Genomic DNA, 23,293 nt, shown 5'->3' on the forward strand with positions numbered 1-23,293 from the left:
GTTGTTCCATGTCACATATGCTCGAATGCACTCATTTTACTCAAAATCAATTTTCTTTGCCAAACGCTTGCTTTATCCGCTGAAAAGGCTTTACAGACTGGCTGAGTGAGCTCCTGCCGTAGGAAAGCTGTTTTCATGCACTCGGTGACAAAGTGTGTTTTCCCACTCTGAACAAGTGCATATCACAGTAGTACGTTGAAAACTCGTTTCAGACGTGCTTATACAGTTAAAATGACAAATATGATGAAAATGTGTTAAAAGCTCGAAAACATGAAAATCCCTGCTTAGAAAGTTGTTCCATGTCACATATGCTCGAATGCACTCATTTCACTCAAAATCAATTTTCCTTGCTACACGCTTGTTTTATCCGCTGAAACGGCTTTACGGACTGGCTGAGTGAGCTCCTGCCGTTGGAAAGCTGTTTTCATGCACTCGGTGAAACAAAGTGTGTTTTGCCACTCTGAACAAGTGCATATCACAGTACTATGTTGAAAACTCGTTTCAGACGTGCTTATACAGTTAAAATGACAAACATGATGAAAATGTGTTAAAAGCTCGAAAACATGAAAATCCATGCTTAGAAAGTTGTTCCATGTCACATATGCTCGAATGCACTCATTTTACTCAAAATCAATTTTCTTTGCCAAACGCTTGCTTTATCCGCTGAAAAGGCTTTACAGACTGGCTGAGTGAGCTCCTGCCGTAGGAAAGCTGTTTTCATGCACTCGGTGACAAAGTGTGTTTTCCCACTCTGAACAAGTGCATATCACAGTAGTACGTTGAAAACTCGTTTCAGACGTGCTTATACAGTTAAAATGACAAATATGATGAAAATGTGTTAAAAGCTCGAAAACATGAAAATCCCTGCTTAGAAAGTTGTTCCATGTCACATATGCTCGAATGCACTCATTTCACTCAAAATCAATTTTCCTTGCTACACGCTTGTTTTATCCGCTGAAACGGCTTTACGGACTGGCTGAGTGAGCTCCTGCCGTAGGAAAGCTGTTTTCATGCACTCGGTGAAACAAAGTGTGTTTTGCCACTCTGAACAAGTGCATATCACAGTACTATGTTGAAAACTCGTTTCAGACGTGCTTATACAGTTAAAATGACAAACATGATGAAAATGTGTTAAAAGCTCGAAAACATGAAAATCCATGCTTAGAAAGTTGTTCCATGTCACATATGCTCGAATGCACTCATTTTACTCAAAATCAATTTTCTTTGCCAAACGCTTGCTTTATCCGCTGAAAAGGCTTTACAGACTGGCTGAGTGAGCTCCTGCCGTAGGAAAGCTGTTTTCATGCACTCGGTGACAAAGTGTGTTTTCCCACTCTGAACAAGTGCATATCACAGTAGTACGTTGAAAACTCGTTTCAGACGTGCTTATACAGTTAAAATGACAAATATGATGAAAATGTGTTAAAAGCTCGAAAACATGAAAATCCCTGCTTAGAAAGTTGTTCCATGTCACATATGCTCGAATGCACTCATTTCACTCAAAATCAATTTTCCTTGCTACACGCTTGTTTTATCCGCTGAAACGGCTTTACGGACTGGCTGAGTGAGCTCCTGCCGTAGGAAAGCTGTTTTCATGCACTCGGTGAAACAAAGTGTGTTTTGCCACTCTGAACAAGTGCATATCACAGTACTATGTTGAAAACTCGTTTCAGACGTGCTTATACAGTTAAAATGACAAACATGATGAAAATGTGTTAAAAGCTCGAAAACATGAAAATCCATGCTTAGAAAGTTGTTCCATGTCACATATGCTCGAATGCACTCATTTTACTCAAAATCAATTTTCTTTGCCAAACGCTTGCTTTATCCGCTGAAAAGGCTTTACAGACTGGCTGAGTGAGCTCCTGCCGTAGGAAAGCTGTTTTCATGCACTCGGTGACAAAGTGTGTTTTCCCACTCTGAACAAGTGCATATCACAGTAGTACGTTGAAAACTCGTTTCAGACGTGCTTATACAGTTAAAATGACAAATATGATGAAAATGTGTTAAAAGCCCGAAAACATGAAAATCCATGCTTAGAAAGTTGTTCCATGTCACATATGCTCGAATGCACTCATTTCACTCAAAATCAATGTTCCTTGCTCCACGCGTTTTATCCGCTGAAACGGCTTTACGGACTGGCTGAGTGAGCTCCTGCCGTAGGAAAGCTGTTTTCATGCACTCGGTGAAACAAAGTGTGTTTTGCCACTCTGAACAAGTGCATATCACATTACTATGTTGAAAACTCGTTTCAGACGTGCTTATACAGTTAAAATGACAAACATGATGAAAATGTGTTAAAAGCTCGAAAACATGAAAATCCATGCTTAGAAAGTTGTTCCATGTCACATATGCTCGAATGCACTCATTTTACTCAAAATCAATTTTCTTTGCCAAACGCTTGCTTTATCCGCTGAAAAGGCTTTACAGACTGGCTGAGTGAGCTCCTGCCGTAGGAAAGCTGTTTTCATGCACTCGGTGAAACAAAGTGTGTTTTGCCACTCTGAACAAGTGCATATCACAGTACTATGTTGAAAACTCGTTTCAGACGTGCTTATACAGTTAAAATGACAAACATGATGAAAATGTGTTAAAAGCTCGAAAACATGAAAATCCATGCTTAGAAAGTTGTTCCATGTCACATATGCTCGAATGCACTCATTTTACTCAAAATCAATTTTCTTTGCCAAACGCTTGCTTTATCCGCTGAAAAGGCTTTACAGACTGGCTGAGTGAGCTCCTGCCGTAGGAAAGCTGTTTTCATGCACTCGGTGACAAAGTGTGTTTTCCCACTCTGAACAAGTGCATATCACAGTAGTACGTTGAAAACTCGTTTCAGACGTGCTTATACAGTTAAAATGACAAATATGATGAAAATGTGTTAAAAGCCCGAAAACATGAAAATCCATGCTTAGAAAGTTGTTCCATGTCACATATGCTCGAATGCACTCATTTCACTCAAAATCAATGTTCCTTGCTCCACGCGTTTTATCCGCTGAAACGGCTTTACGGACTGGCTGAGTGAGCTCCTGCCGTAGGAAAGCTGTTTTCATGCACTCGGTGAAACAAAGTGTGTTTTGCCACTCTGAACAAGTGCATATCACAGTACTATGTTGAAAACTCGTTTCAGACGTGCTTATACAGTTAAAATGACAAACATGATGAAAATGTGTTAAAAGCTCGAAAACATGAAAATCCATGCTTAGAAAGTTGTTCCATGTCACATATGCTCGAATGCACTCATTTTACTCAAAATCAATTTTCTTTGCCAAACGCTTGCTTTATCCGCTGAAAAGGCTTTACAGACTGGCTGAGTGAGCTCCTGCCGTAGGAAAGCTGTTTTCATGCACTCGGTGACAAAGTGTGTTTTCCCACTCTGAACAAGTGCATATCACAGTAGTACGTTGAAAACTCGTTTCAGACGTGCTTATACAGTTAAAATGACAAATATGATGAAAATGTGTTAAAAGCCCGAAAACATGAAAATCCATGCTTAGAAAGTTGTTCCATGTCACATATGCTCGAATGCACTCATTTCACTCAAAATCAATGTTCCTTGCTCCACGCGTTTTATCCGCTGAAACGGCTTTACGGACTGGCTGAGTGAGCTCCTGCCGTAGGAAAGCTGTTTTCATGCACTCGGTGAAACAAAGTGTGTTTTGCCACTCTGAACAAGTGCATATCACAGTACTATGTTGAAAACTCGTTTCAGACGTGCTTATACAGTTAAAATGACAAACATGATGAAAATGTGTTAAAAGCTCGAAAACATGAAAATCCATGCTTAGAAAGTTGTTCCATGTCACATATGCTCGAATGCACTCATTTTACTCAAAATCAATTTTCTTTGCCAAACGCTTGCTTTATCCGCTGAAAAGGCTTTACAGACTGGCTGAGTGAGCTCCTGCCGTAGGAAAGCTGTTTTCATGCACTCGGTGACAAAGTGTGTTTTCCCACTCTGAACAAGTGCATATCACAGTAGTACGTTGAAAACTCGTTTCAGACGTGCTTATACAGTTAAAATGACAAATATGATGAAAATGTGTTAAAAGCTCGAAAACATGAAAATCCCTGCTTAGAAAGTTGTTCCATGTCACATATGCTCGAATGCACTCATTTCACTCAAAATCAATTTTCCTTGCTACACGCTTGTTTTATCCGCTGAAACGGCTTTACGGACTGGCTGAGTGAGCTCCTGCCGTAGGAAAGCTGTTTTCATGCACTCGGTGAAACAAAGTGTGTTTTGCCACTCTGAACAAGTGCATATCACAGTACTATGTTGAAAACTCGTTTCAGACGTGCTTATACAGTTAAAATGACAAACATGATGAAAATGTGTTAAAAGCTCGAAAACATGAAAATCCATGCTTAGAAAGTTGTTCCATGTCACATATGCTCGAATGCACTCATTTTACTCAAAATCAATTTTCTTTGCCAAACGCTTGCTTTATCCGCTGAAAAGGCTTTACAGACTGGCTGAGTGAGCTCCTGCCGTAGGAAAGCTGTTTTCATGCACTCGGTGACAAAGTGTGTTTTCCCACTCTGAACAAGTGCATATCACAGTAGTACGTTGAAAACTCGTTTCAGACGTGCTTATACAGTTAAAATGACAAATATGATGAAAATGTGTTAAAAGCTCGAAAACATGAAAATCCCTGCTTAGAAAGTTGTTCCATGTCACATATGCTCGAATGCACTCATTTCACTCAAAATCAATTTTCCTTGCTACACGCTTGTTTTATCCGCTGAAACGGCTTTACGGACTGGCTGAGTGAGCTCCTGCCGTAGGAAAGCTGTTTTCATGCACTCGGTGAAACAAAGTGTGTTTTGCCACTCTGAACAAGTGCATATCACAGTACTATGTTGAAAACTCGTTTCAGACGTGCTTATACAGTTAAAATGACAAACATGATGAAAATGTGTTAAAAGCTCGAAAACATGAAAATCCATGCTTAGAAAGTTGTTCCATGTCACATATGCTCGAATGCACTCATTTTACTCAAAATCAATTTTCTTTGCCAAACGCTTGCTTTATCCGCTGAAAAGGCTTTACAGACTGGCTGAGTGAGCTCCTGCCGTAGGAAAGCTGTTTTCATGCACTCGGTGACAAAGTGTGTTTTCCCACTCTGAACAAGTGCATATCACAGTAGTACGTTGAAAACTCGTTTCAGACGTGCTTATACAGTTAAAATGACAAATATGATGAAAATGTGTTAAAAGCTCGAAAACATGAAAATCCCTGCTTAGAAAGTTGTTCCATGTCACATATGCTCGAATGCACTCATTTCACTCAAAATCAATTTTCCTTGCTACACGCTTGTTTTATCCGCTGAAACGGCTTTACGGACTGGCTGAGTGAGCTCCTGCCGTTGGAAAGCTGTTTTCATGCACTCGGTGAAACAAAGTGTGTTTTGCCACTCTGAACAAGTGCATATCACAGTACTATGTTGAAAACTCGTTTCAGACGTGCTTATACAGTTAAAATGACAAACATGATGAAAATGTGTTAAAAGCTCGAAAACATGAAAATCCATGCTTAGAAAGTTGTTCCATGTCACATATGCTCGAATGCACTCATTTTACTCAAAATCAATTTTCTTTGCCAAACGCTTGCTTTATCCGCTGAAAAGGCTTTACAGACTGGCTGAGTGAGCTCCTGCCGTAGGAAAGCTGTTTTCATGCACTCGGTGACAAAGTGTGTTTTCCCACTCTGAACAAGTGCATATCACAGTAGTACGTTGAAAACTCGTTTCAGACGTGCTTATACAGTTAAAATGACAAATATGATGAAAATGTGTTAAAAGCTCGAAAACATGAAAATCCCTGCTTAGAAAGTTGTTCCATGTCACATATGCTCGAATGCACTCATTTCACTCAAAATCAATTTTCCTTGCTACACGCTTGTTTTATCCGCTGAAACGGCTTTACGGACTGGCTGAGTGAGCTCCTGCCGTAGGAAAGCTGTTTTCATGCACTCGGTGAAACAAAGTGTGTTTTGCCACTCTGAACAAGTGCATATCACAGTACTATGTTGAAAACTCGTTTCAGACGTGCTTATACAGTTAAAATGACAAACATGATGAAAATGTGTTAAAAGCTCGAAAACATGAAAATCCATGCTTAGAAAGTTGTTCCATGTCACATATGCTCGAATGCACTCATTTTACTCAAAATCAATTTTCTTTGCCAAACGCTTGCTTTATCCGCTGAAAAGGCTTTACAGACTGGCTGAGTGAGCTCCTGCCGTAGGAAAGCTGTTTTCATGCACTCGGTGACAAAGTGTGTTTTCCCACTCTGAACAAGTGCATATCACAGTAGTACGTTGAAAACTCGTTTCAGACGTGCTTATACAGTTAAAATGACAAATATGATGAAAATGTGTTAAAAGCCCGAAAACATGAAAATCCATGCTTAGAAAGTTGTTCCATGTCACATATGCTCGAATGCACTCATTTCACTCAAAATCAATGTTCCTTGCTCCACGCGTTTTATCCGCTGAAACGGCTTTACGGACTGGCTGAGTGAGCTCCTGCCGTAGGAAAGCTGTTTTCATGCACTCGGTGAAACAAAGTGTGTTTTGCCACTCTGAACAAGTGCATATCACATTACTATGTTGAAAACTCGTTTCAGACGTGCTTATACAGTTAAAATGACAAACATGATGAAAATGTGTTAAAAGCTCGAAAACATGAAAATCCATGCTTAGAAAGTTGTTCCATGTCACATATGCTCGAATGCACTCATTTTACTCAAAATCAATTTTCTTTGCCAAACGCTTGCTTTATCCGCTGAAAAGGCTTTACAGACTGGCTGAGTGAGCTCCTGCCGTAGGAAAGCTGTTTTCATGCACTCGGTGACAAAGTGTGTTTTCCCACTCTGAACAAGTGCATATCACAGTAGTACGTTGAAAACTCGTTTCAGACGTGCTTATACAGTTAAAATGACAAATATGATGAAAATGTGTTAAAAGCTCGAAAACATGAAAATCCCTGCTTAGAAAGTTGTTCCATGTCACATATGCTCGAATGCACTCATTTCACTCAAAATCAATTTTCCTTGCTACACGCTTGTTTTATCCGCTGAAACGGCTTTACGGACTGGCTGAGTGAGCTCCTGCCGTTGGAAAGCTGTTTTCATGCACTCGGTGAAACAAAGTGTGTTTTGCCACTCTGAACAAGTGCATATCACAGTACTATGTTGAAAACTCGTTTCAGACGTGCTTATACAGTTAAAATGACAAACATGATGAAAATGTGTTAAAAGCTCGAAAACATGAAAATCCATGCTTAGAAAGTTGTTCCATGTCACATATGCTCGAATGCACTCATTTTACTCAAAATCAATTTTCTTTGCCAAACGCTTGCTTTATCCGCTGAAAAGGCTTTACAGACTGGCTGAGTGAGCTCCTGCCGTAGGAAAGCTGTTTTCATGCACTCGGTGACAAAGTGTGTTTTCCCACTCTGAACAAGTGCATATCACAGTAGTACGTTGAAAACTCGTTTCAGACGTGCTTATACAGTTAAAATGACAAATATGATGAAAATGTGTTAAAAGCTCGAAAACATGAAAATCCCTGCTTAGAAAGTTGTTCCATGTCACATATGCTCGAATGCACTCATTTCACTCAAAATCAATTTTCCTTGCTACACGCTTGTTTTATCCGCTGAAACGGCTTTACGGACTGGCTGAGTGAGCTCCTGCCGTAGGAAAGCTGTTTTCATGCACTCGGTGAAACAAAGTGTGTTTTGCCACTCTGAACAAGTGCATATCACAGTACTATGTTGAAAACTCGTTTCAGACGTGCTTATACAGTTAAAATGACAAACATGATGAAAATGTGTTAAAAGCTCGAAAACATGAAAATCCATGCTTAGAAAGTTGTTCCATGTCACATATGCTCGAATGCACTCATTTTACTCAAAATCAATTTTCTTTGCCAAACGCTTGCTTTATCCGCTGAAAAGGCTTTACAGACTGGCTGAGTGAGCTCCTGCCGTAGGAAAGCTGTTTTCATGCACTCGGTGACAAAGTGTGTTTTCCCACTCTGAACAAGTGCATATCACAGTAGTACGTTGAAAACTCGTTTCAGACGTGCTTATACAGTTAAAATGACAAATATGATGGAAATGTGTTAAAAGCTCGAAAACATGAAAATCCCTGCTTAGAAAGTTGTTCCATGTCACATATGCTCGAATGCACTCATTTCACTCAAAATCAATTTTCCTTGCTACACGCTTGTTTTATCCGCTGAAACGGCTTTACGGACTGGCTGAGTGAGCTCCTGCCGTAGGAAAGCTGTTTTCATGCACTCGGTGAAACAAAGTGTGTTTTGCCACTCTGAACAAGTGCATATCACAGTACTATGTTGAAAACTCGTTTCAGACGTGCTTATACAGTTAAAATGACAAACATGATGAAAATGTGTTAAAAGCTCGAAAACATGAAAATCCATGCTTAGAAAGTTGTTCCATGTCACATATGCTCGAATGCACTCATTTTACTCAAAATCAATTTTCTTTGCCAAACGCTTGCTTTATCCGCTGAAAAGGCTTTACAGACTGGCTGAGTGAGCTCCTGCCGTAGGAAAGCTGTTTTCATGCACTCGGTGACAAAGTGTGTTTTCCCACTCTGAACAAGTGCATATCACAGTAGTACGTTGAAAACTCGTTTCAGACGTGCTTATACAGTTAAAATGACAAATATGATGAAAATGTGTTAAAAGCCCGAAAACATGAAAATCCATGCTTAGAAAGTTGTTCCATGTCACATATGCTCGAATGCACTCATTTCACTCAAAATCAATGTTCCTTGCTCCACGCGTTTTATCCGCTGAAACGGCTTTACGGACTGGCTGAGTGAGCTCCTGCCGTAGGAAAGCTGTTTTCATGCACTCGGTGAAACAAAGTGTGTTTTGCCACTCTGAACAAGTGCATATCACATTACTATGTTGAAAACTCGTTTCAGACGTGCTTATACAGTTAAAATGACAAACATGATGAAAATGTGTTAAAAGCTCGAAAACATGAAAATCCATGCTTAGAAAGTTGTTCCATGTCACATATGCTCGAATGCACTCATTTTACTCAAAATCAATTTTCTTTGCCAAACGCTTGCTTTATCCGCTGAAAAGGCTTTACAGACTGGCTGAGTGAGCTCCTGCCGTAGGAAAGCTGTTTTCATGCACTCGGTGAAACAAAGTGTGTTTTGCCACTCTGAACAAGTGCATATCACAGTACTATGTTGAAAACTCGTTTCAGACGTGCTTATACAGTTAAAATGACAAACATGATGAAAATGTGTTAAAAGCTCGAAAACATGAAAATCCATGCTTAGAAAGTTGTTCCATGTCACATATGCTCGAATGCACTCATTTTACTCAAAATCAATTTTCTTTGCCAAACGCTTGCTTTATCCGCTGAAAAGGCTTTACAGACTGGCTGAGTGAGCTCCTGCCGTAGGAAAGCTGTTTTCATGCACTCGGTGACAAAGTGTGTTTTCCCACTCTGAACAAGTGCATATCACAGTAGTACGTTGAAAACTCGTTTCAGACGTGCTTATACAGTTAAAATGACAAATATGATGAAAATGTGTTAAAAGCCCGAAAACATGAAAATCCATGCTTAGAAAGTTGTTCCATGTCACATATGCTCGAATGCACTCATTTCACTCAAAATCAATGTTCCTTGCTCCACGCGTTTTATCCGCTGAAACGGCTTTACGGACTGGCTGAGTGAGCTCCTGCCGTAGGAAAGCTGTTTTCATGCACTCGGTGAAACAAAGTGTGTTTTGCCACTCTGAACAAGTGCATATCACAGTACTATGTTGAAAACTCGTTTCAGACGTGCTTATACAGTTAAAATGACAAACATGATGAAAATGTGTTAAAAGCTCGAAAACATGAAAATCCATGCTTAGAAAGTTGTTCCATGTCACATATGCTCGAATGCACTCATTTTACTCAAAATCAATTTTCTTTGCCAAACGCTTGCTTTATCCGCTGAAAAGGCTTTACAGACTGGCTGAGTGAGCTCCTGCCGTAGGAAAGCTGTTTTCATGCACTCGGTGACAAAGTGTGTTTTCCCACTCTGAACAAGTGCATATCACAGTAGTACGTTGAAAACTCGTTTCAGACGTGCTTATACAGTTAAAATGACAAATATGATGAAAATGTGTTAAAAGCTCGAAAACATGAAAATCCCTGCTTAGAAAGTTGTTCCATGTCACATATGCTCGAATGCACTCATTTCACTCAAAATCAATTTTCCTTGCTACACGCTTGTTTTATCCGCTGAAACGGCTTTACGGACTGGCTGAGTGAGCTCCTGCCGTTGGAAAGCTGTTTTCATGCACTCGGTGAAACAAAGTGTGTTTTGCCACTCTGAACAAGTGCATATCACAGTACTATGTTGAAAACTCGTTTCAGACGTGCTTATACAGTTAAAATGACAAACATGATGAAAATGTGTTAAAAGCTCGAAAACATGAAAATCCATGCTTAGAAAGTTGTTCCATGTCACATATGCTCGAATGCACTCATTTTACTCAAAATCAATTTTCTTTGCCAAACGCTTGCTTTATCCGCTGAAAAGGCTTTACAGACTGGCTGAGTGAGCTCCTGCCGTAGGAAAGCTGTTTTCATGCACTCGGTGACAAAGTGTGTTTTCCCACTCTGAACAAGTGCATATCACAGTAGTACGTTGAAAACTCGTTTCAGACGTGCTTATACAGTTAAAATGACAAATATGATGAAAATGTGTTAAAAGCCCGAAAACATGAAAATCCATGCTTAGAAAGTTGTTCCATGTCACATATGCTCGAATGCACTCATTTCACTCAAAATCAATGTTCCTTGCTCCACGCGTTTTATCCGCTGAAACGGCTTTACGGACTGGCTGAGTGAGCTCCTGCCGTAGGAAAGCTGTTTTCATGCACTCGGTGAAACAAAGTGTGTTTTGCCACTCTGAACAAGTGCATATCACATTACTATGTTGAAAACTCGTTTCAGACGTGCTTATACAGTTAAAATGACAAACATGATGAAAATGTGTTAAAAGCTCGAAAACATGAAAATCCATGCTTAGAAAGTTGTTCCATGTCACATATGCTCGAATGCACTCATTTTACTCAAAATCAATTTTCTTTGCCAAACGCTTGCTTTATCCGCTGAAAAGGCTTTACAGACTGGCTGAGTGAGCTCCTGCCGTAGGAAAGCTGTTTTCATGCACTCGGTGACAAAGTGTGTTTTCCCACTCTGAACAAGTGCATATCACAGTAGTACGTTGAAAACTCGTTTCAGACGTGCTTATACAGTTAAAATGACAAATATGATGAAAATGTGTTAAAAGCCCGAAAACATGAAAATCCATGCTTAGAAAGTTGTTCCATGTCACATATGCTCGAATGCACTCATTTCACTCAAAATCAATGTTCCTTGCTCCACGCGTTTTATCCGCTGAAACGGCTTTACGGACTGGCTGAGTGAGCTCCTGCCGTAGGAAAGCTGTTTTCATGCACTCGGTGAAACAAAGTGTGTTTTGCCACTCTGAACAAGTGCATATCACAGTACTATGTTGAAAACTCGTTTCAGACGTGCTTATACAGTTAAAATGACAAACATGATGAAAATGTGTTAAAAGCTCGAAAACATGAAAATCCATGCTTAGAAAGTTGTTCCATGTCACATATGCTCGAATGCACTCATTTTACTCAAAATCAATTTTCTTTGCCAAACGCTTGCTTTATCCGCTGAAAAGGCTTTACAGACTGGCTGAGTGAGCTCCTGCCGTAGGAAAGCTGTTTTCATGCACTCGGTGACAAAGTGTGTTTTCCCACTCTGAACAAGTGCATATCACAGTAGTACGTTGAAAACTCGTTTCAGACGTGCTTATACAGTTAAAATGACAAATATGATGAAAATGTGTTAAAAGCTCGAAAACATGAAAATCCCTGCTTAGAAAGTTGTTCCATGTCACATATGCTCGAATGCACTCATTTCACTCAAAATCAATTTTCCTTGCTACACGCTTGTTTTATCCGCTGAAACGGCTTTACGGACTGGCTGAGTGAGCTCCTGCCGTAGGAAAGCTGTTTTCATGCACTCGGTGAAACAAAGTGTGTTTTGCCACTCTGAACAAGTGCATATCACAGTACTATGTTGAAAACTCGTTTCAGACGTGCTTATACAGTTAAAATGACAAACATGATGAAAATGTGTTAAAAGCTCGAAAACATGAAAATCCATGCTTAGAAAGTTGTTCCATGTCACATATGCTCGAATGCACTCATTTTACTCAAAATCAATTTTCTTTGCCAAACGCTTGCTTTATCCGCTGAAAAGGCTTTACAGACTGGCTGAGTGAGCTCCTGCCGTAGGAAAGCTGTTTTCATGCACTCGGTGAAACAAAGTGTGTTTTGCCACTCTGAACAAGTGCATATCACAGTACTATGTTGAAAACTCGTTTCAGACGTGCTTATACAGTTAAAATGACAAACATGATGAAAATGTGTTAAAAGCTCGAAAACATGAAAATCCATGCTTAGAAAGTTGTTCCATGTCACATATGCTCGAATGCACTCATTTTACTCAAAATCAATTTTCTTTGCCAAACGCTTGCTTTATCCGCTGAAAAGGCTTTACAGACTGGCTGAGTGAGCTCCTGCCGTAGGAAAGCTGTTTTCATGCACTCGGTGACAAAGTGTGTTTTCCCACTCTGAACAAGTGCATATCACAGTAGTACGTTGAAAACTCGTTTCAGACGTGCTTATACAGTTAAAATGACAAATATGATGAAAATGTGTTAAAAGCCCGAAAACATGAAAATCCATGCTTAGAAAGTTGTTCCATGTCACATATGCTCGAATGCACTCATTTCACTCAAAATCAATGTTCCTTGCTCCACGCGTTTTATCCGCTGAAACGGCTTTACGGACTGGCTGAGTGAGCTCCTGCCGTAGGAAAGCTGTTTTCATGCACTCGGTGAAACAAAGTGTGTTTTGCCACTCTGAACAAGTGCATATCACAGTACTATGTTGAAAACTCGTTTCAGACGTGCTTATACAGTTAAAATGACAAACATGATGAAAATGTGTTAAAAGCTCGAAAACATGAAAATCCATGCTTAGAAAGTTGTTCCATGTCACATATGCTCGAATGCACTCATTTTACTCAAAATCAATTTTCTTTGCCAAACGCTTGCTTTATCCGCTGAAAAGGCTTTACAGACTGGCTGAGTGAGCTCCTGCCGTAGGAAAGCTGTTTTCATGCACTCGGTGACAAAGTGTGTTTTCCCACTCTGAACAAGTGCATATCACAGTAGTACGTTGAAAACTCGTTTCAGACGTGCTTATACAGTTAAAATGACAAATATGATGAAAATGTGTTAAAAGCTCGAAAACATGAAAATCCCTGCTTAGAAAGTTGTTCCATGTCACATATGCTCGAATGCACTCATTTCACTCAAAATCAATTTTCCTTGCTACACGCTTGTTTTATCCGCTGAAACGGCTTTACGGACTGGCTGAGTGAGCTCCTGCCGTAGGAAAGCTGTTTTCATGCACTCGGTGAAACAAAGTGTGTTTTGCCACTCTGAACAAGTGCATATCACAGTACTATGTTGAAAACTCGTTTCAGACGTGCTTATACAGTTAAAATGACAAACATGATGAAAATGTGTTAAAAGCTCGAAAACATGAAAATCCATGCTTAGAAAGTTGTTCCATGTCACATATGCTCGAATGCACTCATTTTACTCAAAATCAATTTTCTTTGCCAAACGCTTGCTTTATCCGCTGAAAAGGCTTTACAGACTGGCTGAGTGAGCTCCTGCCGTAGGAAAGCTGTTTTCATGCACTCGGTGACAAAGTGTGTTTTCCCACTCTGAACAAGTGCATATCACAGTAGTACGTTGAAAACTCGTTTCAGACGTGCTTATACAGTTAAAATGACAAATATGATGAAAATGTGTTAAAAGCTCGAAAACATGAAAATCCCTGCTTAGAAAGTTGTTCCATGTCACATATGCTCGAATGCACTCATTTCACTCAAAATCAATTTTCCTTGCTACACGCTTGTTTTATCCGCTGAAACGGCTTTACGGACTGGCTGAGTGAGCTCCTGCCGTTGGAAAGCTGTTTTCATGCACTCGGTGAAACAAAGTGTGTTTTGCCACTCTGAACAAGTGCATATCACAGTACTATGTTGAAAACTCGTTTCAGACGTGCTTATACAGTTAAAATGACAAACATGATGAAAATGTGTTAAAAGCTCGAAAACATGAAAATCCATGCTTAGAAAGTTGTTCCATGTCACATATGCTCGAATGCACTCATTTTACTCAAAATCAATTTTCTTTGCCAAACGCTTGCTTTATCCGCTGAAAAGGCTTTACAGACTGGCTGAGTGAGCTCCTGCCGTAGGAAAGCTGTTTTCATGCACTCGGTGACAAAGTGTGTTTTCCCACTCTGAACAAGTGCATATCACAGTAGTACGTTGAAAACTCGTTTCAGACGTGCTTATACAGTTAAAATGACAAATATGATGAAAATGTGTTAAAAGCTCGAAAACATGAAAATCCATGCTTAGAAAGTTGTTCCATGTCACATATGCTCGAATGCACTCATTTTACTCAAAATCAATTTTCTTTGCCAAACGCTTGCTTTATCCGCTGAAAAGGCTTTACAGACTGGCTGAGTGAGCTCCTGCCGTAGGAAAGCTGTTTTCATGCACTCGGTGACAAAGTGTGTTTTCCCACTCTGAACAAGTGCATATCACAGTAGTACGTTGAAAACTCGTTTCAGACGTGCTTATACAGTTAAAATGACAAATATGATGAAAATGTGTTAAAAGCTCGAAAACATGAAAATCCCTGCTTAGAAAGTTGTTCCATGTCACATATGCTCGAATGCACTCATTTCACTCAAAATCAATTTTCCTTGCTACACGCTTGTTTTATCCGCTGAAACGGCTTTACGGACTGGCTGAGTGAGCTCCTGCCGTTGGAAAGCTGTTTTCATGCACTCGGTGAAACAAAGTGTGTTTTGCCACTCTGAACAAGTGCATATCACAGTACTATGTTGAAAACTCGTTTCAGACGTGCTTATACAGTTAAAATGACAAACATGATGAAAATGTGTTAAAAGCTCGAAAACATGAAAATCCATGCTTAGAAAGTTGTTCCATGTCACATATGCTCGAATGCACTCATTTTACTCAAAATCAATTTTCTTTGCCAAACGCTTGCTTTATCCGCTGAAAAGGCTTTACAGACTGGCTGAGTGAGCTCCTGCCGTAGGAAAGCTGTTTTCATGCACTCGGTGACAAAGTGTGTTTTCCCACTCTGAACAAGTGCATATCACAGTAGTACGTTGAAAACTCGTTTCAGACGTGCTTATACAGTTAAAATGACAAATATGATGAAAATGTGTTAAAAGCCCGAAAACATGAAAATCCATGCTTAGAAAGTTGTTCCATGTCACATATGCTCGAATGCACTCATTTCACTCAAAATCAATGTTCCTTGCTCCACGCGTTTTATCCGCTGAAACGGCTTTACGGACTGGCTGAGTGAGCTCCTGCCGTAGGAAAGCTGTTTTCATGCACTCGGTGAAACAAAGTGTGTTTTGCCACTCTGAACAAGTGCATATCACAGTACTATGTTGAAAACTCGTTTCAGACGTGCTTATACAGTTAAAATGACAAACATGATGAAAATGTGTTAAAAGCTCGAAAACATGAAAATCCATGCTTAGAAAGTTGTTCCATGTCACATATGCTCGAATGCACTCATTTTACTCAAAATCAATTTTCTTTGCCAAACGCTTGCTTTATCCGCTGAAAAGGCTTTACAGACTGGCTGAGTGAGCTCCTGCCGTAGGAAAGCTGTTTTCATGCACTCGGTGACAAAGTGTGTTTTCCCACTCTGAACAAGTGCATATCACAGTAGTACGTTGAAAACTCGTTTCAGACGTGCTTATACAGTTAAAATGACAAATATGATGAAAATGTGTTAAAAGCCCGAAAACATGAAAATCCATGCTTAGAAAGTTGTTCCATGTCACATATGCTCGAATGCACTCATTTCACTCAAAATCAATGTTCCTTGCTCCACGCGTTTTATCCGCTGAAACGGCTTTACGGACTGGCTGAGTGAGCTCCTGCCGTAGGAAAGCTGTTTTCATGCACTCGGTGAAACAAAGTGTGTTTTGCCACTCTGAACAAGTGCATATCACAGTACTATGTTGAAAACTCGTTTCAGACGTGCTTATACAGTTAAAATGACAAACATGATGAAAATGTGTTAAAAGCTCGAAAACATGAAAATCCATGCTTAGAAAGTTGTTCCATGTCACATATGCTCGAATGCACTCATTTTACTCAAAATCAATGTTCCTTGCTCCACGCGTTTTATCCGCTGAAACGGCTTTACGGACTGGCTGAGTGAGCTCCTGCCGTAGGAAAGCTGTTTTCATGCACTCGGTGAAACAAAGTGTGTTTTGCCACTCTGAACAAGTGCATATCACAGTACTATGTTGAAAACTCGTTTCAGACGTGCTTATACAGTTAAAATGACAAACATGATGAAAATGTGTTAAAAGCTCGAAAACATGAAAATCCATGCTTAGAAAGTTGTTCCATGTCACATATGCTCGAATGCACTCATTTTACTCAAAATCAATTTTCTTTGCCAAACGCTTGCTTTATCCGCTGAAAAGGCTTTACAGACTGGCTGAGTGAGCTCCTGCCGTAGGAAAGCTGTTTTCATGCACTCGGTGACAAAGTGTGTTTTCCCACTCTGAACAAGTGCATATCACAGTAGTACGTTGAAAACTCGTTTCAGACGTGCTTATACAGTTAAAATGACAAATATGATGAAAATGTGTTAAAAGCTCGAAAACATGAAAATCCCTGCTTAGAAAGTTGTTCCATGTCACATATGCTCGAATGCACTCATTTCACTCAAAATCAATTTTCCTTGCTACACGCTTGTTTTATCCGCTGAAACGGCTTTACGGACTGGCTGAGTGAGCTCCTGCCGTAGGAAAGCTGTTTTCATGCACTCGGTGAAACAAAGTGTGTTTTGCCACTCTGAACAAGTGCATATCACAGTACTATGTTGAAAACTCGTTTCAGACGTGCTTATACAGTTAAAATGACAAACATGATGAAAATGTGTTAAAAGCTCGAAAACATGAAAATCCATGCTTAGAAAGTTGTTCCATGTCACATATGCTCGAATGCACTCATTTTACTCAAAATCAATTTTCTTTGCCAAACGCTTGCTTTATCCGCTGAAAAGGCTTTACAGACTGGCTGAGTGAGCTCCTGCCGTAGGAAAGCTGTTTTCATGCACTCGGTGAAACAAAGTGTGTTTTGCCACTCTGAACAAGTGCATATCACAGTACTATGTTGAAAACTCGTTTCAGACGTGCTTATACAGTTAAAATGACAAACATGATGAAAATGTGTTAAAAGCTCGAAAACATGAAAATCCATGCTTAGAAAGTTGTTCCATGTCACATATGCTCGAATGCACTCATTTTACTCAAAATCAATTTTCTTTGCCAAACGCTTGCTTTATCCGCTGAAAAGGCTTTACAGACTGGCTGAGTGAGCTCCTGCCGTAGGAAAGCTGTTTTCATGCACTCGGTGACAAAGTGTGTTTTCCCACTCTGAACAAGTGCATATCACAGTAGTACGTTGAAAACTCGTTTCAGACGTGCTTATACAGTTAAAATGACAAATATGATGAAAATGTGTTAAAAGCCCGAAAACATGAAAATCCATGCTTAGAAAGTTGTTCCATGTCACATATGCTCGAATGCACTCATTTCACTCAAAATCAATGTTCCTTGCTCCACGCGTTTTATCCGCTGAAACGGCTTTACGGACTGGCTGAGTGAGCTCCTGCCGTAGGAAAGCTGTTTTCATGCACTCGGTGAAACAAAGTGTGTTTTGCCACTCTGAACAAGTGCATATCACAGTACTATGTTGAAAACTCGTTTCAGACGTGCTTATACAGTTAAAATGACAAACATGATGAAAATGTGTTAAAAGCTCGAAAACATGAAAATCCATGCTTAGAAAGTTGTTCCATGTCACATATGCTCGAATGCACTCATTTTACTCAAAATCAATTTTCTTTGCCAAACGCTTGCTTTATCCGCTGAAAAGGCTTTACAGACTGGCTGAGTGAGCTCCTGCCGTAGGAAAGCTGTTTTCATGCACTCGGTGACAGTGTGTTTTCCCACTCTGAACAAGTGCATATCACAGTAGTACGTTGAAAACTCGTTTCAGACGTGCTTATACAGTTAAAATGACAAATATGATGAAAATGTGTTAAAAGCCCGAAAACATGAAAATCCATGCTTAGAAAGTTGTTCCATGTCACATATGCTCGAATGCACTCATTTCACTCAAAATCAATGTTCCTTGCTCCACGCGTTTTATCCGCTGAAACGGCTTTACGGACTGGCTGAGTGAGCTCCTGCCGTAGGAAAGCTGTTTTCATGCACTCGGTGAAACAAAGTGTGTTTTGCCACTCTGAACAAGTGCATATCACAGTACTATGTTGAAAACTCGTTTCAGACGTGCTTATACAGTTAAAATGACAAACATGATGAAAATGTGTTAAAAGCTCGAAAACATGAAAATCCATGCTTAGAAAGTTGTTCCATGTCACATATGCTCGAATGCACTCATTTTACTCAAAATCAATTTTCTTTGCCAAACGCTTGCTTTATCCGCTGAAAAGGCTTTACAGACTGGCTGAGTGAGCTCCTGCCGTAGGAAAGCTGTTTTCATGCACTCGGTGACAAAGTGTGTTTTCCCACTCTGAACAAGTGCATATCACAGTAGTACGTTGAAAACTCGTTTCAGACGTGCTTATACAGTTAAAATGACAAATATGATGAAAATGTGTTAAAAGCTCGAAAACATGAAAATCCCTGCTTAGAAAGTTGTTCCATGTCACATATGCTCGAATGCACTCATTTCACTCAAAATCAATTTTCCTTGCTACACGCTTGTTTTATCCGCTGAAACGGCTTTACGGACTGGCTGAGTGAGCTCCTGCCGTAGGAAAGCTGTTTTCATGCACTCGGTGAAACAAAGTGTGTTTTGCCACTCTGAACAAGTGCATATCACAGTACTATGTTGAAAACTCGTTTCAGACGTGCTTATACAGTTAAAATGACAAACATGATGAAAATGTGTTAAAAGCTCGAAAACATGAAAATCCATGCTTAGAAAGTTGTTCCATGTCACATATGCTCGAATGCACTCATTTTACTCAAAATCAATTTTCTTTGCCAAACGCTTGCTTTATCCGCTGAAAAGGCTTTACAGACTGGCTGAGTGAGCTCCTGCCGTAGGAAAGCTGTTTTCATGCACTCGGTGACAAAGTGTGTTTTCCCACTCTGAACAAGTGCATATCACAGTAGTACGTTGAAAACTCGTTTCAGACGTGCTTATACAGTTAAAATGACAAATATGATGAAAATGTGTTAAAAGCCCGAAAACATGAAAATCCATGCTTAGAAAGTTGTTCCATGTCACATATGCTCGAATGCACTCATTTCACTCAAAATCAATGTTCCTTGCTCCACGCGTTTTATCCGCTGAAACGGCTTTACGGACTGGCTGAGTGAGCTCCTGCCGTAGGAAAGCTGTTTTCATGCACTCGGTGAAACAAAGTGTGTTTTGCCACTCTGAACAAGTGCATATCACAGTACTATGTTGAAAACTCGTTTCAGACGTGCTTATACAGTTAAAATGACAAACATGATGAAAATGTGTTAAAAGCTCGAAAACATGAAAATCCATGCTTAGAAAGTTGTTCCATGTCACATATGCTCGAATGCACTCATTTTACTCAAAATCAATTTTCTTTGCCAAACGCTTGCTTTATCCGCTGAAAAGGCTTTACAGACTGGCTGAGTGAGCTCCTGCCGTAGGAAAGCTGTTTTCATGCACTCGGTGACAAAGTGTGTTTTCCCACTCTGAACAAGTGCATATCACAGTAGTACGTTGAAAACTCGTTTCAGACGTGCTTATACAGTTAAAATGACAAATATGATGAAAATGTGTTAAAAGCTCGAAAACATGAAAATCCCTGCTTAGAAAGTTGTTCCATGTCACATATGCTCGAATGCACTCATTTCACTCAAAATCAATTTTCCTTGCTACACGCTTGTTTTATCCGCTGAAACGGCTTTACGGACTGGCTGAGTGAGCTCCTGCCGTAGGAAAGCTGTTTTCATGCACTCGGTGAAACAAAGTGTGTTTTGCCACTCTGAACAAGTGCATATCACAGTACTATGTTGAAAACTCGTTTCAGACGTGCTTATACAGTTAAAATGACAAACATGATGAAAATGTGTTAAAAGCTCGAAAACATGAAAATCCATGCTTAGAAAGTTGTTCCATGTCACATATGCTCGAATGCACTCATTTTACTCAAAATCAATTTTCTTTGCCAAACGCTTGCTTTATCCGCTGAAAAGGCTTTACAGACTGGCTGAGTGAGCTCCTGCCGTAGGAAAGCTGTTTTCATGCACTCGGTGACAAAGTGTGTTTTCCCACTCTGAACAAGTGCATATCACAGTAGTACGTTGAAAACTCGTTTCAGACGTGCTTATACAGTTAAAATGACAAATATGATGAAAATGTGTTAAAAGCCCGAAAACATGAAAATCCATGCTTAGAAAGTTGTTCCATGTCACATATGCTCGAATGCACTCATTTCACTCAAAATCAATGTTCCTTGCTCCACGCGTTTTATCCGCTGAAACGGCTTTACGGACTGGCTGAGTGAGCTCCTGCCGTAGGAAAGCTGTTTTCATGCACTCGGTGAAACAAAGTGTGTTTTGCCACTCTGAACAAGTGCATATCACAGTACTATGTTGAAAACTCGTTTCAGACGTGCTTATACAGTTAAAATGACAAACATGATGAAAATGTGTTAAAAGCTCGAAAACATGAAAATCCATGCTTAGAAAGTTGTTCCATGTCACATATGCTCGAATGCACTCATTTTACTCAAAATCAATTTTCTTTGCCAAACGCTTGCTTTATCCGCTGAAAAGGCTTTACAGACTGGCTGAGTGAGCTCCTGCCGTAGGAAAGCTGTTTTCATGCACTCGGTGACAAAGTGTGTTTTCCCACTCTGAACAAGTGCATATCACAGTAGTACGTTGAAAACTCGTTTCAGACGTGCTTATACAGTTAAAATGACAAATATGATGAAAATGTGTTAAAAGCCCGAAAACATGAAAATCCATGCTTAGAAAGTTGTTCCATGTCACATATGCTCGAATGCACTCATTTCACTCAAAATCAATGTTCCTTGCTCCACGCGTTTTATCCGCTGAAACGGCTTTACGGACTGGCTGAGTGAGCTCCTGCCGTAGGAAAGCTGTTTTCATGCACTCGGTGAAACAAAGTGTGTTTTGCCACTCTGAACAAGTGCATATCACAGTACTATGTTGAAAACTCGTTTCAGACGTGCTTATACAGTTAAAATGACAAACATGATGAAAATGTGTTAAAAGCTCGAAAACATGAAAATCCATGCTTAGAAAGTTGTTCCATGTCACATATGCTCGAATGCACTCATTTTACTCAAAATCAATTTTCTTTGCCAAACGCTTGCTTTATCCGCTGAAAAGGCTTTACAGACTGGCTGAGTGAGCTCCTGCCGTAGGAAAGCTGTTTTCATGCACTCGGTGACAAAGTGTGTTTTCCCACTCTGAACAAGTGCATATCACAGTAGTACGTTGAAAACTCGTTTCAGACGTGCTTATACAGTTAAAATGACAAATATGATGAAAATGTGTTAAAAGCTCGAAAACATGAAAATCCCTGCTTAGAAAGTTGTTCCATGTCACATATGCTCGAATGCACTCATTTCACTCAAAATCAATTTTCCTTGCTACACGCTTGTTTTATCCGCTGAAACGGCTTTACGGACTGGCTGAGTGAGCTCCTGCCGTAGGAAAGCTGTTTTCATGCACTCGGTGAAACAAAGTGTGTTTTGCCACTCTGAACAAGTGCATATCACAGTACTATGTTGAAAACTCGTTTCAGACGTGCTTATACAGTTAAAATGACAAACATGATGAAAATGTGTTAAAAGCTCGAAAACATGAAAATCCATGCTTAGAAAGTTGTTCCATGTCACATATGCTCGAATGCACTCATTTTACTCAAAATCAATTTTCTTTGCCAAACGCTTGCTTTATCCGCTGAAAAGGCTTTACAGACTGGCTGAGTGAGCTCCTGCCGTAGGAAAGCTGTTTTCATGCACTCGGTGACAAAGTGTGTTTTCCCACTCTGAACAAGTGCATATCACAGTAGTACGTTGAAAACTCGTTTCAGACGTGCTTATACAGTTAAAATGACAAATATGATGAAAATGTGTTAAAAGCTCGAAAACATGAAAATCCCTGCTTAGAAAGTTGTTCCATGTCACATATGCTCGAATGCACTCATTTCACTCAAAATCAATTTTCCTTGCTACACGCTTGTTTTATCCGCTGAAACGGCTTTACGGACTGGCTGAGTGAGCTCCTGCCGTTGGAAAGCTGTTTTCATGCACTCGGTGAAACAAAGTGTGTTTTGCCACTCTGAACAAGTGCATATCACAGTACTATGTTGAAAACTCGTTTCAGACGTGCTTATACAGTTAAAATGACAAACATGATGAAAATGTGTTAAAAGCTCGAAAACATGAAAATCCATGCTTAGAAAGTTGTTCCATGTCACATATGCTCGAATGCACTCATTTTACTCAAAATCAATTTTCTTTGCCAAACGCTTGCTTTATCCGCTGAAAAGGCTTTACAGACTGGCTGAGTGAGCTCCTGCCGTAGGAAAGCTGTTTTCATGCACTCGGTGACAAAGTGTGTTTTCCCACTCTGAACAAGTGCATATCACAGTAGTACGTTGAAAACTCGTTTCAGACGTGCTTATACAGTTAAAATGACAAATATGATGAAAATGTGTTAAAAGCTCGAAAACATGAAAATCCATGCTTAGAAAGTTGTTCCATGTCACATATGCTCGAATGCACTCATTTTACTCAAAATCAATTTTCTTTGCCAAACGCTTGCTTTATCCGCTGAAAAGGCTTTACAGACTGGCTGAGTGAGCTCCTGCCGTAGGAAAGCTGTTTTCATGCACTCGGTGACAAAGTGTGTTTTCCCACTCTGAACAAGTGCATATCACAGTAGTACGTTGAAAACTCGTTTCAGACGTGCTTATACAGTTAAAATGACAAATATGATGAAAATGTGTTAA

This window comes from Neoarius graeffei, chromosome 21 (genome assembly GCF_027579695.1).
Source record: "Neoarius graeffei isolate fNeoGra1 chromosome 21, fNeoGra1.pri, whole genome shotgun sequence".
Classification (NCBI taxonomy): Eukaryota; Metazoa; Chordata; class Actinopteri; order Siluriformes; family Ariidae; genus Neoarius; species Neoarius graeffei.